The following is a 12,554-nucleotide window of genomic DNA, read 5'->3' on the forward strand; positions in this document are numbered from 1 at the left end:
GCCCTGCCTTGATGGGTCCCCTCTCGGGCAGCTGGGGATGGCGCAGGAACACATGTGCACTGGTGGGTGCTCAGGGGCTGTGGTTGTTCCCAGAAGACACAGGAACGTGTCTGCTGCTTCCTCTTCCAGTGGCTCTAATGGTTGCCTGTCTAGGCTGCTCTCACCGGGTTCGTGAAGGAAGCAGCGGCTCCCAGAGTAGCTGTGGGTATGTGGGACGTGCCCTCTTACCCATGCAGGCTTGGGGTTCTGGGTGATGGAGGTCAGGTCTCATCCTTCCTGCAAGTCCTCAGTCACCCTCTGGCGTGTGAGAGTCAGAGCAGTGATTTCTCACCTCCCCCAGCCTCCAAGGGAAGGCTTCTTCTGGAGGCAGTTCCTGGACATAAGCATGTCCCTCTTCTTGGGCTGCCGTTGAGAGCCGAGCCTGTCTCTCCTTCCTGCTTTGCCTGCTGGCTGCTGCTGAGTCTGTTTCCCAGATGCCACTTCCTCCAGGAAGACTGCCAGGATTTGGTGGTGCCACTGCTGCCAGCACACCCTGATTGTTCCTCCCCCACTGACTGTATGCATGCACCCCTTTCATCCATCTGTCATCCTCCCCATGGGGGGGTATCTCCCCTCGCCTCCTGGACTGTTCCCTGCTGCCCAGGATGGGACTTGGAAACACCCAGGAAAGAGCATTGTAGGAATGACCAGGGGATTGGAGGCGGGTGCTACTAGCCTCATCGCGTGCCAACTTGGACTCGGCCTGGGGATAAAGCTCTTGGGTCCCTAGGACTGGAAACCAAAGGTCCAGCCAGGACCGTAGCTCATGTCTCTTCTGCTTCGCCTCCAGAGATGAGCAGTCGGAAAGCTTACTGGGCCGGGAGAGTGAGCATGGGGACCCACGCCATGGAGTCCCTGCCTGGGTGAAGCAATGTAAGGAGTACGGGACGACTGTCGGGGAGACCCCGCAGGCATGTTTCGTCCCTCCCGCCTGCACCGCCCCCTTCCCAGACTCCCCCAAACAAAAGCATTTGTGGAAAGCAGGAACCCTGAAATCAGATCCTGCTCCACTGGGAAAGTGCGGGTGGTCTGGGCCGGCTGGTTCCTGGGGAAGATGGGACGCTCACCAAGGAATGTCCGCAGGGAGAGGCGGGTGCGCACGGAGCCTTCATCCAGACAACCCTTGGCACAGAGGCGGGGATGGCCTCTCCCACCCACCTGCTCTCAGCACCCCTGAGGCCTGCGGCTCTGGGCGGAATGCCTCCCTGCTGGCGCGCTCCCACCACAAAGACAAGGGCACCCGGGGGCCGGGCAGATTCCTCTGCTCTATCAGATGCTTGCCCGGTGTTGGCTTCATTTTTCCTCTGAAAACACTCTTTTTATAACTAAAAGGTCTCATCTTTCTCTGGCAAAGTCCGCCGTTTGCTCTCACATGGCCCTTTCGTCCCTGGGCTGTCGGATGCCAGGAGGCCAGAGGAAGCCTTGGGGACGCGCTCACAAACACAGAGCTCCCCAGCAGGCCGGGCCTGATCCCGTGAGGCTCCTCTGGAGGCTGGTGCTCTTCTGTGGCTAACTGGCCAAGGAGCCATGGGCCCCCTGGTGCTGCTGTGCCCTGGGGCTGACAGGGGGCTAGGAGAGGGGGCTCTCTAAGCCATGGACCCACAGGGGCATGCGACCAGGGCCTTGGCCAAGGGCCTGGCTATGAGGGGCAGGGTGCCCCCTACCCCGCTGGCCTGGCCTACGAGACTGGCAGGTGAAGCTGCAGACAGGTGTCCTTGGAACTCATCCACAGCCACCTCAGAGAGAACCAGCAAGACTTAACCAGCAAGTTAAGTCTCACCTCAGAGAGAACCAGCAAGTGCCCTTTGAAGTCTCCCCTGGGGAAACCGGAGTGGGAATCTGTGAGGCATTGTGGGGGTGAGTGTAGACCAGAGCTGGGGTGTCAGGCCATGGCCCACCATGGACCCTAGTAAGCCCTCAAATGTACCTGGTGGGGTCCTGGCAGAGCTGGGCCAACCCTGGTCACCAAGGGGACACGAGCGATGCCCCTGGGTACATGGGAGGAGCACCAGGAGAGATGGGGACACTCATTCCTCCTGCTTGCTGGGGCTGCTGAGCTACTGCCCCTGAATCTGAGCCCTGTGGACCTGTGACCATTGCGTCTGCGCTTCATGACCTGCCTGAGGGCCGGCACGTGATCACCCCTGCTGTCAGCAGGCTGAGATGGAGCCACTAAGGAAGAAGGCCAGAATTCAGCCCTGGGCACCACCGTCCCAAGGCCTGGGCACCTCACCTCCCGTCCTGCTCTCACTAACCCATAAGCAAGCTGGCCAGCTGGCCCTGTCCTCCAGGTAGCGCCAGTTCTAGCCACACCTTACCCCCTCCGCTGCCGCCACATGTGCCTCAGCCACCACTCTCTGACCTGCACTGTCCCTGGTGGTCACTGCTAGCCACGGATGGCTACTTAATCCAAAATGAATTGGAATCAAATAAAACTGAACATTCAGTTCTTTGGTTGCAGGAGAAACACTTTGAGTGGCCCACAGCCACGTGTGACCGAGGGCGATGACACGAATGCGCCTGCAGAGTGCTTCCGTCACGGCAGGAAGTTCTGATGATGGAGGAAGTGTGGCCTGCAGCATTGGCTTCACAGCCAGGGCAAGGCCCCAGAGATGTGTGTCAGAGCTGGTGCCTGTCAGGGACGGCCCTGCCCTCTCCAGGTGCACCTCCCGGGCCTGCACAGCCAAACTGACGTGGGGAGATGGGACTTGCTCACTGCATTCAGCTGCTGTGCTTTCAGGATGTTTGTTATGCAGTGGGGCAGAGCTGACCCAAGAGGCTTGGGTTTTCTCCAAAATCAAGTCGGGTCATGTCATCCCCAAACTCTGGCCCACACGCTCTTGGGAATACAAAGACTAGAAATCTGGTCCAGTGGGTGACTTGGTGCAAAGAGGCTGTCCCTGTCTATTTCTATTCTGGACCCCCGCCCACTCCTGCTGGTCACCGGCAACAGATCCAACCCGGGCCACCCCCTGTCAGCGGCCAGCAAGGCTGGGTGCCCTCCAGACAAACACACCGCCTTAAACACACCTTCACATGGCCCCTGTGTCTCTGGGGCCTCAGTTTCCAGCATAATGCTGGCTTCCTGGCGCAGCAGGGCAGATGGGTAAGTCAGAGCACCAGCCTCAAGCAAAAATAGAACATTGCTGATTTGGCCTGAGACCTGGGGAGAGGTATGGGTGCCTTGTCCTGCCTCCTCCAGGCGGGACGGCCCCAGTTCCCCAGGTCAAGTGCCATGGGGCTGCTTCTCAGGTCATGTCGGTCCTGTCTTCCCAAACCCGCAGACCCTTGTACGCAGAATATGAATTCCTCTGGAAGAGATTTCTGTCCAGATAACTCAGAGTCCAGAGACCCACAGTAGAGCCACAGGGCCTCCTCTGGCTGTTGCACCGCCATTCCTGTTGGCGCCTCTCTGACAGCCCAAGGTCTCCGCCAGTCACTCCTGCTACTCTTCTTAGCAGGATTCCAAGTGCCGCTGTCTGCTGGGCTCACCCCTTTGGCGAGGTCGGTCGGCACCAGTGTGCAGACCGCAGCAGCCTCCAAACCCACCCAGCAGCCTCTCAGAGTCCTCTCACTTCCCTAGAAATCCTCACATATCGCCAGCCTCCTGTCAAACCATCAGTGGGAGCCAAATGTGGGCATTCACCACCACCGTCCATGGCCCCCAAACCCACTACCTGTAGCGGCACAGCCTGGGGCCAAGTGCTGAGCGGACCATGAAGCAGGGTCTCCCGCCCCCTTGGCTCCCTTGCACTGTTTTAAGGCGGGGAGGTTTTGTTTGTACACACTGCACAATTCACACTCCTACAAAAGCATGCTCTGGGCACGTTACCTGCTGCCAAGCCACGTGCTTACGCCGCCCAGCTGTCTGAGATCAGACAGTGTGCACGGAGACCGCCAGGCCTTGCAGCCCAGACGTGTCCTCCCCTGAATCAGCTCCCGTGGGGCCGAAGTTAGAGCGATTCCCCGGGGGAGCGGCAAGGCCTTCTGTGAGTGTCCTCGAACTGCCACTCAGGACTTGGGACGCCCTTCCCTTGGCGGGTTTGGCTTCCTCTATGTCACGGAACCTGACCCTGCTCTCGTCGCTCTACTGCCTCTTAAAGGACGGAACGACAGCTGACATTTCCCTTTGGGCTGGCACCAGATCAGGAAAGGTGGGTTTATGCAAGTCCACCGAAATGTTGATAAACCACTGGATCGGAAAATAAGGAACCGCCTAAATCTTAGCCAAAATGAATCACAACAGTAAGAGGAAGGAGGAGAGGAGGGTGTGAGATCCCCGCTTCCTCCCTGCCCCACGCCAAATGGAGGAGCCACGTGGTGTCTCTCTCTCCTGTGCGTGCTAATCGGTTCCAGACCCCGGCTGAGCACCTGGGCTCAAGGCCGCCAGGCCTGGGAGGGATGAGGGGGGATGTGGGTCAGCGCAGGCGGCTTCATCCGGGGCCCTGCCGCCCACCACCTGCAAAGGAACAGACCTCTGCCAAGCCTGGGGTATCGCACCGTCCGTGCTGTGTTTGACCACAGCCCTAGGAGACACCCAGTGGCGGCCTGCAGGCGCGTGCCCCTGCGGGGAGGTGGGGTCGGAGCTCTGGAGTGCTCCCGCTTCTTCTCCTGTGCCTCAGCAGCTTTTAGAAAATGGGAAAAATGTCAGGGGCGGGCCCACTTGCAGAGAAAGGTGTCGAGCTGCAGGAAGGGAAAGTCAGTGGGGAGAGCCAGGGGTCAGAATCTGTCCCATGGGATTTGGGCTGACAGGTTCCTCTAGGCCATTTTACTGGGGCTCATCACGGCCCCTCAGGGACCAGGAGATGAGGAGCATGTCACAGAGCAGAACCAGGCTCTGGTGCAAGCTCTCTTCATGGCCTGCAGGTGGCTGCCTTCTAGCTGCGTCCTCACAAGGCAGAGAGGGCTCCCTTCCAGTTCTCATGGGGACACTAGTGCCACCACAAGGGCTCTGCCGTCAGGACCACGTCCAGCTACCCACCCCCCAAGCCCAGGCCTCAACCGCCTCCAGGCGCCACCACTTGAGGGCTAGGTTCCAACACCAGAATTTTAGGGGGATGCATATATCCACCATGTGGGCTCCCTCCGGGCAAAAGAACCCCACACCAGTGAGCAGCATGTGGTCCACGGTGTGAACTGCCACCTCCTATCTGCGGCGCACGTGGCCTCCTCCTTTCTCATTTCTCAGCAGGAATTCTATTACCATGCCTCAGTGTCCGAGGAGTGAACAAATGAATGAGTGGACTCAATGGCTTGGCTTCACCCTGACACCCACCACATCCTTTCCTCCCACCCCAGTGCCCTGCTGTGGTTCGCTCCTGCGTGCGCACAGCACCAGCTCCTGTCAGCCAAGGGCAGTGTCCTGAATCTGCCCGCCCGTCCCACACACAAGCTGGCTCTCAGGCCTGGCCTCCTTTCCCGGCAGGCAGGAAGGGTCGCTGGCAAGTGACATCGCGGGGAGGCCCACAGCCTAAGCTCCGTCCTGACCCAGCATTTCCTTCAGTTTCAGCACCAGGCTGACCTTACGCTCTCACCTGCAGCCACTTTACGCCTTCTGATAACAAAAGTTCCCAGATGGTAGAGGAAGGGACACAGAATGTCATGAGCCAGGAGGACGGAACATCTTAAGATGTCTGCCAAATGTCACCTGAGAGAGCAGCCACCTCCCCTCTCCATCCCACCCACGCTGGCCGCCTTGCCAGTCCACGGGTGCTCTGTCCCCCTCCTTCCTTTAGGCAGTCGGGCCTATGCACCTCCCCAGGACATGGCACCTCACCCATAGCTTCACCCACCTCCAGCACCTGAAGCGATCTGACCTCCCCTTTCAACAGGGAGGCCAAGGCCCTGGGAATCCAGCTGTACTGAGGCTACTGTGGACACGAGCTCAGGGGCAGTATCCCTGTGTGGTTGAGAAAATCATTTAATCTCTTTGAGGATTGAGATGACAGTGGCTCCTGCCTCCAGGGACTGTGTGGAGACCAGCAAGGAAAGGAATGCTGACTTTTGGGAGAGCTCAGGGTGATCATGACGGAAGCCCTCAGGGAGATCAGGATGGGAAGGAACCATCATGGGTGATCAGGATGGGAAGGAGCCCTCAGGGTGATCAGGATGGGAAGGAGCCCTCAGGATAATCAGGATGGGAAAGATCCCTCAGGGTGATCAGGATAGGAAGGAGCCCTCAGGGTGATCAGGATGGGAAGGAGCCCTCAGGGTGATCAGGATAGGAAGAAGCCCTCAGGATAATCAGGATGGGAAAGATCCCTCAGGGTGATCAGGATAAGAAGGAGCCATCATGGGTGATCAAGATGGGAAGGAGCCCTCAGGGAGATCAGGATGGGAAGGAGCCCTCAAGGTGATCAGGACGGGAAGGGGCCCTCAGGGTGATCAGGATGGGAAGGAGCCATCATGGGTGATCAGGATGGGGAGGAGCCCTCAGGGAGATCAGGATGGGAGCCTTTAGGGTAATCAGGATGGGAACTCTCAGGTCCATTCAGTTAGGTAGAGAGAAAGGCTCAGAGCAAGGCAAATGACCCTTTCAGTAACTGGCAGCAAACCTCTTCAGCACTCCCATCACAGGATGTACTTTCCAACGGCAGTGGACGCAGTTCCCTCCAAGGAGCGTGTCTCCACATCCTGAGGCCAAAGCACCATCCATGGCAGACTGACCACTCACCCTCAGCATCGAGAGGCACCCCCGAACCGTGTCCTGGACCCACACCACTTGGCCTCCTCGGAGGCTCTCATACTTGGCTGGAGAGTGCCAGCAACATGTTGGGCTGTACTTGGCCTGCAGGCCCTGATGTTATGAAGGATGAGCTGGACAACCACAGAGGCGCTGATGCCAAATTAATTGATTTCACAAGCAAGAGGGTGCCCTGCCAGAGTGCCCCCCACGCAAGGCAGGGAGGGTGCCAGGCAGTGCTCACAGCAGGGAGGGCCAGGCAGGGGAGTGCAGGGGAGAGGAAGGGAGGTAGGGAAGGGCGGGAAAGGGAAGAGGAGGGAGTGAGGGACAGGCCTGGGGCCGTACCTATTCTCAGTGATGACACACCCTGTCTAGCACACCCGTTTAGAACACAGGCTGTCCTAGGCCTCCTGGGCCTCGTGCGGTGGCGGGTGAGGACCAGCTCCAGGAATAGCCCAGGGACCGGCCCGTCAGGATGTCTATCACCTGGTCTCAGGGATGGGCTGAGGGCAAGGACCCAAGGCAGGCCCATGAGTTGAGGTCCCCCCAACTGGGGCATGGCCGGGGGACCTCTGAGAAAGCACTCAGGCCCCTGGGGCTTGGACCAGAACCTTTCAGAGGCCATGCTACTGCCATGAGGTCAGGGTGCTCTTGAGAAGGAAGCAGAGCTGGAAACATGCTGTCAGACATGCCCTCTGAGCTTGGAAGCAGCACCTCCATTTGTGCCTGAGGTCCGAAGGCCTCAGTGGTGACCTTCTCTGCTAGCCTCCCCCACCCAAGGGGTGGCCTGGCTTCTCTGCGACGGCTTCCTCAGGGGGCCCCATCTCCCTGCCGCCCGGCCTCCCAGCCCTGCCCCCACTCAGCCCCCAGTCCACTCACCAGGGCACACAGTGTGGGTGGGCAACGGGGTCAACCTGTGTGCCCTCCATGAGCCTGTTCCGCCTCTGTCCAGGCAGAAGTGCAGCTGCCTCACCGGGCTGCTGGGGGGGACCAGAGGTCATGGGCACTGATGTGCTTCCCAGCAGCAGGTCCCGGTGAGGTCAGAGACCGTGGGAGGCACTTCGCACTGATGGAGAGGCAACACACAGCCACAGACCCCCGGCAGTGTGAGCGCAGCTGAACAACCTCCCCAACCATGTCCCTGCAGGTGCTGCCGCCGCGGCAAATGTCTGCTGAGCGACTCACAGAGATTACCTTGATTGAGGGGCAGCCCTACCTGTGATCACAAGTGTCCTTGGATGGAGGCAGTCATGGAGGGAGATGCTGGGAGCCCCAGGAGCTGGGAGAGGCAGGAAGGAGCCTCCCCTGGAGCCTCTGGAGGCAGAACAGTCCTGCCCATACCTTGATTTTTGGCTTCTGGCCTCTAAACTATGAGAGGATAAATTTCTGTTGTTTAATGCCATCAAGTGTGTGGTCCTCTGTTACAGAGACAACAGGAAGCTAACATTCTGCATAAATCGATGGGAAAGTATAACATTGCAACCATGAGCAATAATCCCGTTTGTGCATCTGTACACACATCTCCCTCACTGGAGCCCACAGCATCCATCTCCCAGGTCCTCGCCTCGGCCTGCCGCTTGCCCCACCAAATCAGAGATGGATGTGCCTAACACACAGTCTTGCTTGGGTTGCTCCCAGCCTAGAGTCTTCCGTGGCTCCCTATTGCCCTCAGCCCAACAACCCATCTCTGAAGTGCATTGCGTGGTTTTGTGTGGTCTCATCCTGTTTCATCCTCTCTCACTCAGCCTCTGTTACCCGCTCCTCCTGCTTCTCCTCCTCCAGCGAGCAGGAGCCTCTATCAATGTTACTGACATGTCATCTCTCCTGCTGTGTGACTAAGAGGGTGACACCTGGCAGGGTGCCTGGTGTGCATGGGGCTGTGACTTGGCCGCGAGCCAGGCAGGTGCTCACGGGCTCCTCTTTTTTTCTCTATAAAATGTCAGCTGGATCTGAAGTTGGCCTAAAGTGAGTCTACAATATTCTAAACATTTAAGAACACACAGAAAATATGTGCCCAGAAAACATCTGGCCCGATGTCCAGATTCGCTATTTATAGGGATTTGTACCCACTCACAGCCCCACACAGGAATACTTCTTTCACAGCACAGAGGATGAGAGGGAGGGGACTAGACAAAAGTAGGGGTGGCCACGGGGCATGGCTAGGGCGTGGAAACCACATGGGAGGCTCTTGAAAGTTCCTTCCTGGTTGGTTCATGTTTCTGAGGTTTTTTGCACAGTGACAAGTGACACAGGGCACAATATCCCTTCTGCAAGAGCATGTCCCCTGAACCCAGCCCAGGGCCCTGCATATAGCAGGAGCACAATAATGCACATGGAGGAGATAAGCATACCCAATACCTTCCAGAGAGGGGTTCCCAGAGCCATGCAGGCCACACAGCCACATGTCCCTCCCCTGGCTGGAGCCCAGCAGAAACAAACCACATGACCCTGGAGGCCTCTACACCCAGGCACGACCAAGTCTGTCTTCCCAGTGCATCTCTCTGGCGCTGCATTGAGAAGTGAGTTCAGATTCGTGTTGTCTTCAGAAACGACAGTGGCAGCACTGGTCTCTGGAAGGCCTGGCGAGGGTCTGCTAGTATTTGCTGCAGCTCCACGTCCTTGAGCCTCCAGCTGCCTCTAACGAGGCAGCTGCATAAGCTGTGTCCTTCCCCTGCTTACAGCGGAGCATTTCCCCTCTGTAGGGACACTGTACATGCGAGGTTGGTGGAAGGAGGGCCTTCCTTCTCAAATGGGAAAATTGGGGTAACACTTGGCTTCCCTCGGGGAGTTCATTCTCCAAGCATGTGTGAGGTGCCACCCCTGTGCAGAGGCTGCTGGTGATCCCAGGTCACCAGGTGGACAATATAACCTCTGAGCCAGGGAGCTCGGCATTGAAACCAGTGCTTCTGAACCTTTGAGACTCACAGGAGCCCCCTGGGGGTCTTTTTAAAACAGAGTCTCCTGCAGGTCTGAGCGGGGTGAGGGTCTGCATTTCCAGCAGGCTCCCAGGGGGTGCAGAGGCTGCCAGCCTGGAGACCAGCAGTGCTGACCACCTCTGGGAGCTTGGGAGACATGAAAATTCTGGGGCCCCACCCAGAACTCCTGAAGCAGGGGCTCAGGGAGAGGGGGGGCTCGTGGATCCATGCATAATGAGCTCTCCGGTGGATTCCCATGCTCTAGCACCTTTGAGCATCGCTGGGTCTAGACTATGTTTGATCCAGGAGCTTCCACTTTGGCCTCCCTTGCATGCTAGGACATCATTAAATAAGAATGTGCCATCCTGCTGAGTGAGTCACACTGAGCCTCAGAATCCTTCTCAACACAGCAGTCCAGGTCCTGCTGGGAGCTGGCACTCAGGATGACAGCTAGGATATCCCGGGCTACACCAGACAGATGACAGATGCCCCCCCCCTACCCATGACTCGGCAGATGCTGCACTGACAGGATGCACAAAGTGACATGGGAACTCCAGGGAGGGGTAGGTGTCACAGAGGGGGTGAAACAGGCCCTGGACACCGGGAGGATGAGCGGGAGCCCCCCTGGCAGGAAGGAATGGTGCTCCGGGCAGCGTTACCAGCAGGATTTGCTTGGAAACAGGGAGCATGAATCAGCTCAGGGCCAGACCAGATTCCCAAGTGGGACGGGGTCACGGAAGGAGGAATGGTGAGCCTAGGAGCCAGAGCCTCGTGTGAGAGAAGCTGGCGCGTGGGCTGGATGCCGTAACCCCTGCAGGGGGGGTCAGCGAGGTGGGCGTCCCAGCGCCCCCTGACCCGCCAGTCTCCCAGGCCCCTCCTGAGACCCTGCCGGGGAGGAAAGTCCGGGAAGTTGCACAGGAGGAGGAGGAGGAGGAGGAGAAGGAAGGATCTATCACAGGATTTGAGACCCTCCAAGATAAACATGCAGAGAAGCTGGAAAAGTTGGGGCCTATTATATTAGCCATGGGAACAGCATAGCATTAGGCACTGCATTTTAATAAAGCATTATGTCTGGTTTTGATTCCACAGATGTAAGAAAATGCAGGCAATCTGGCATTAAGTTGGACTACTTCAGACTGTTTCTATAAACCACATTTGGGATTCTCTCAGCATTTCTGAGATTCAATTTACAGAGACTTCTCCAAGTCCAAAAACCCCTAAATAAACTCTAGAGGGACAGTGTTGTTGGGTCCTCGATGGGTAACACATTACCACACAGAGCACCGTCCAACAGCGTGAGGCAGGCTGCCCCGTGTTATTGTAACGGGCATAACCCAGCATCGTTCTAATCACGGTGGTGCAGCGTTGAGGACACAGGCAGATTTTCCTTCCTGCGTTCAGGACAATCTGCATTTTTTTATCAAAGAGAATGTGGCTATTAATAGAATGTGTGCGTTCTTGGGTTGGACACAAAACCACAGCGGTGTATCCTGGCAGGCTCAGCGCCTCCCAAGGCCACGGGCATGGAGGGCACTGCTGGGCTTCCGGGGACCCCGGTGACCCAAGGGGATCTCAGCAGGAGCCCATGTGGGCGTCTGCACCCCCTCATCTGTCAGGGCTCACTAGCCAGGAGGGCCAGACCCCTGGAGATCTCATGCGGGGACCTGCAGGCCAGACTCCCACGGGCTCCTGCCCCTGACCAGGACACTCACACCCCGTCCTCCGTCCTGCCCTTGGGTGTCACAATGGACCTCCAGAGTCTAGCGCCCTGACACAGAGTCTGTCTTGTGGCAGCTGCTCTGGGACTCATCCCGACTCAATCACGGGCTGCTTCCTGAGTCCTTTGGCCGGCCGCATCCCCCAGCCCGACCAGAGCCCTGGAAGCAGAGCCCTCCCAGGGAGGGCTGTGTTTATTTTACTTTGCATACATTTTTCCAACACAAAGAGGCTCAGGCACAGGCAGCTCTCAGGGCCCTGGCTGGCACATACCAGAGCAGCATGTGCCACTCGGGCTGAGCTGGCTTCTGTGAGGAGAGGTGGCACCCCTGCCACCTTCTGGGGCGAACGGTGGCTGGCACTTATTTTTCAGAGCTGTCTTCTGACTCTTCACCCCAGCTGGTCTCTGGGAGAAAAGGCGACCGGCAAGCCCCACAGCTAAATGCTTCGTGAGGAGCCCGAGCCAAAAACAACCCTCCAGCATATGCTCCAAGTCTGGCTTACCTTCCCCCAAGCACATCATGGAGCGGGAGCCTGCGGCGGGGAGCCGAGCCGGGTCCTCCAGTGTCGCTGCCCCTGACCAGCTGGGGAGGAGCGCTGCGCTTCCAGAGGCTTCTGGCTAAGTGGATGGTCTCCCATTACTAGCCGATTTGTAAGGAAAGCGGGGAAAAGACCACTTTGGATATCCGTCCATAGGACCTGATCTAGATCCTCTGATAAATTCAGGGTCCCACCAGAGAAAGACACCCTTGCGTGTGGAGACCTGGGGTCAGGAGCTCGTCCCAGAAGGAAGGTCACTGGGCCAGCCCTGCACCCCTTTCTGGTGCCCCCGGCACATAGAGTTTAAAAATGAGTATACAGTAACGGTAAAGAATGACATCCACTGTTGGAGGGGTGAGGTCTGATTCCTCAAAGTTTAGGATATTTCCACTGTTCCACCCAAGCTGGGACGTGTGCATATATGTGTGTGCAAGATGGCCATGTGCACATGCGTGTGTGCACATTTCTCTGTGTACATGGATCTGTACTTACACGTGTGTGCATCTGTGTGTGTACGTGAGTGTGCATGCATCTGTATGTGCATGCATGTGCATATGTGCCTATATGTGCATGCATCTGTGTGTGCATGTGTGTGCTCGTGCGTGCATACATCTGTGTGTGTGCGCGAGTGTGCATACATCTGTATGTGCATGCATGTACGT

This window comes from Canis lupus, chromosome 5 (genome assembly GCF_011100685.1).
Source record: "Canis lupus familiaris isolate Mischka breed German Shepherd chromosome 5, alternate assembly UU_Cfam_GSD_1.0, whole genome shotgun sequence".
Taxonomy (NCBI): Eukaryota; Metazoa; Chordata; class Mammalia; order Carnivora; family Canidae; genus Canis; species Canis lupus.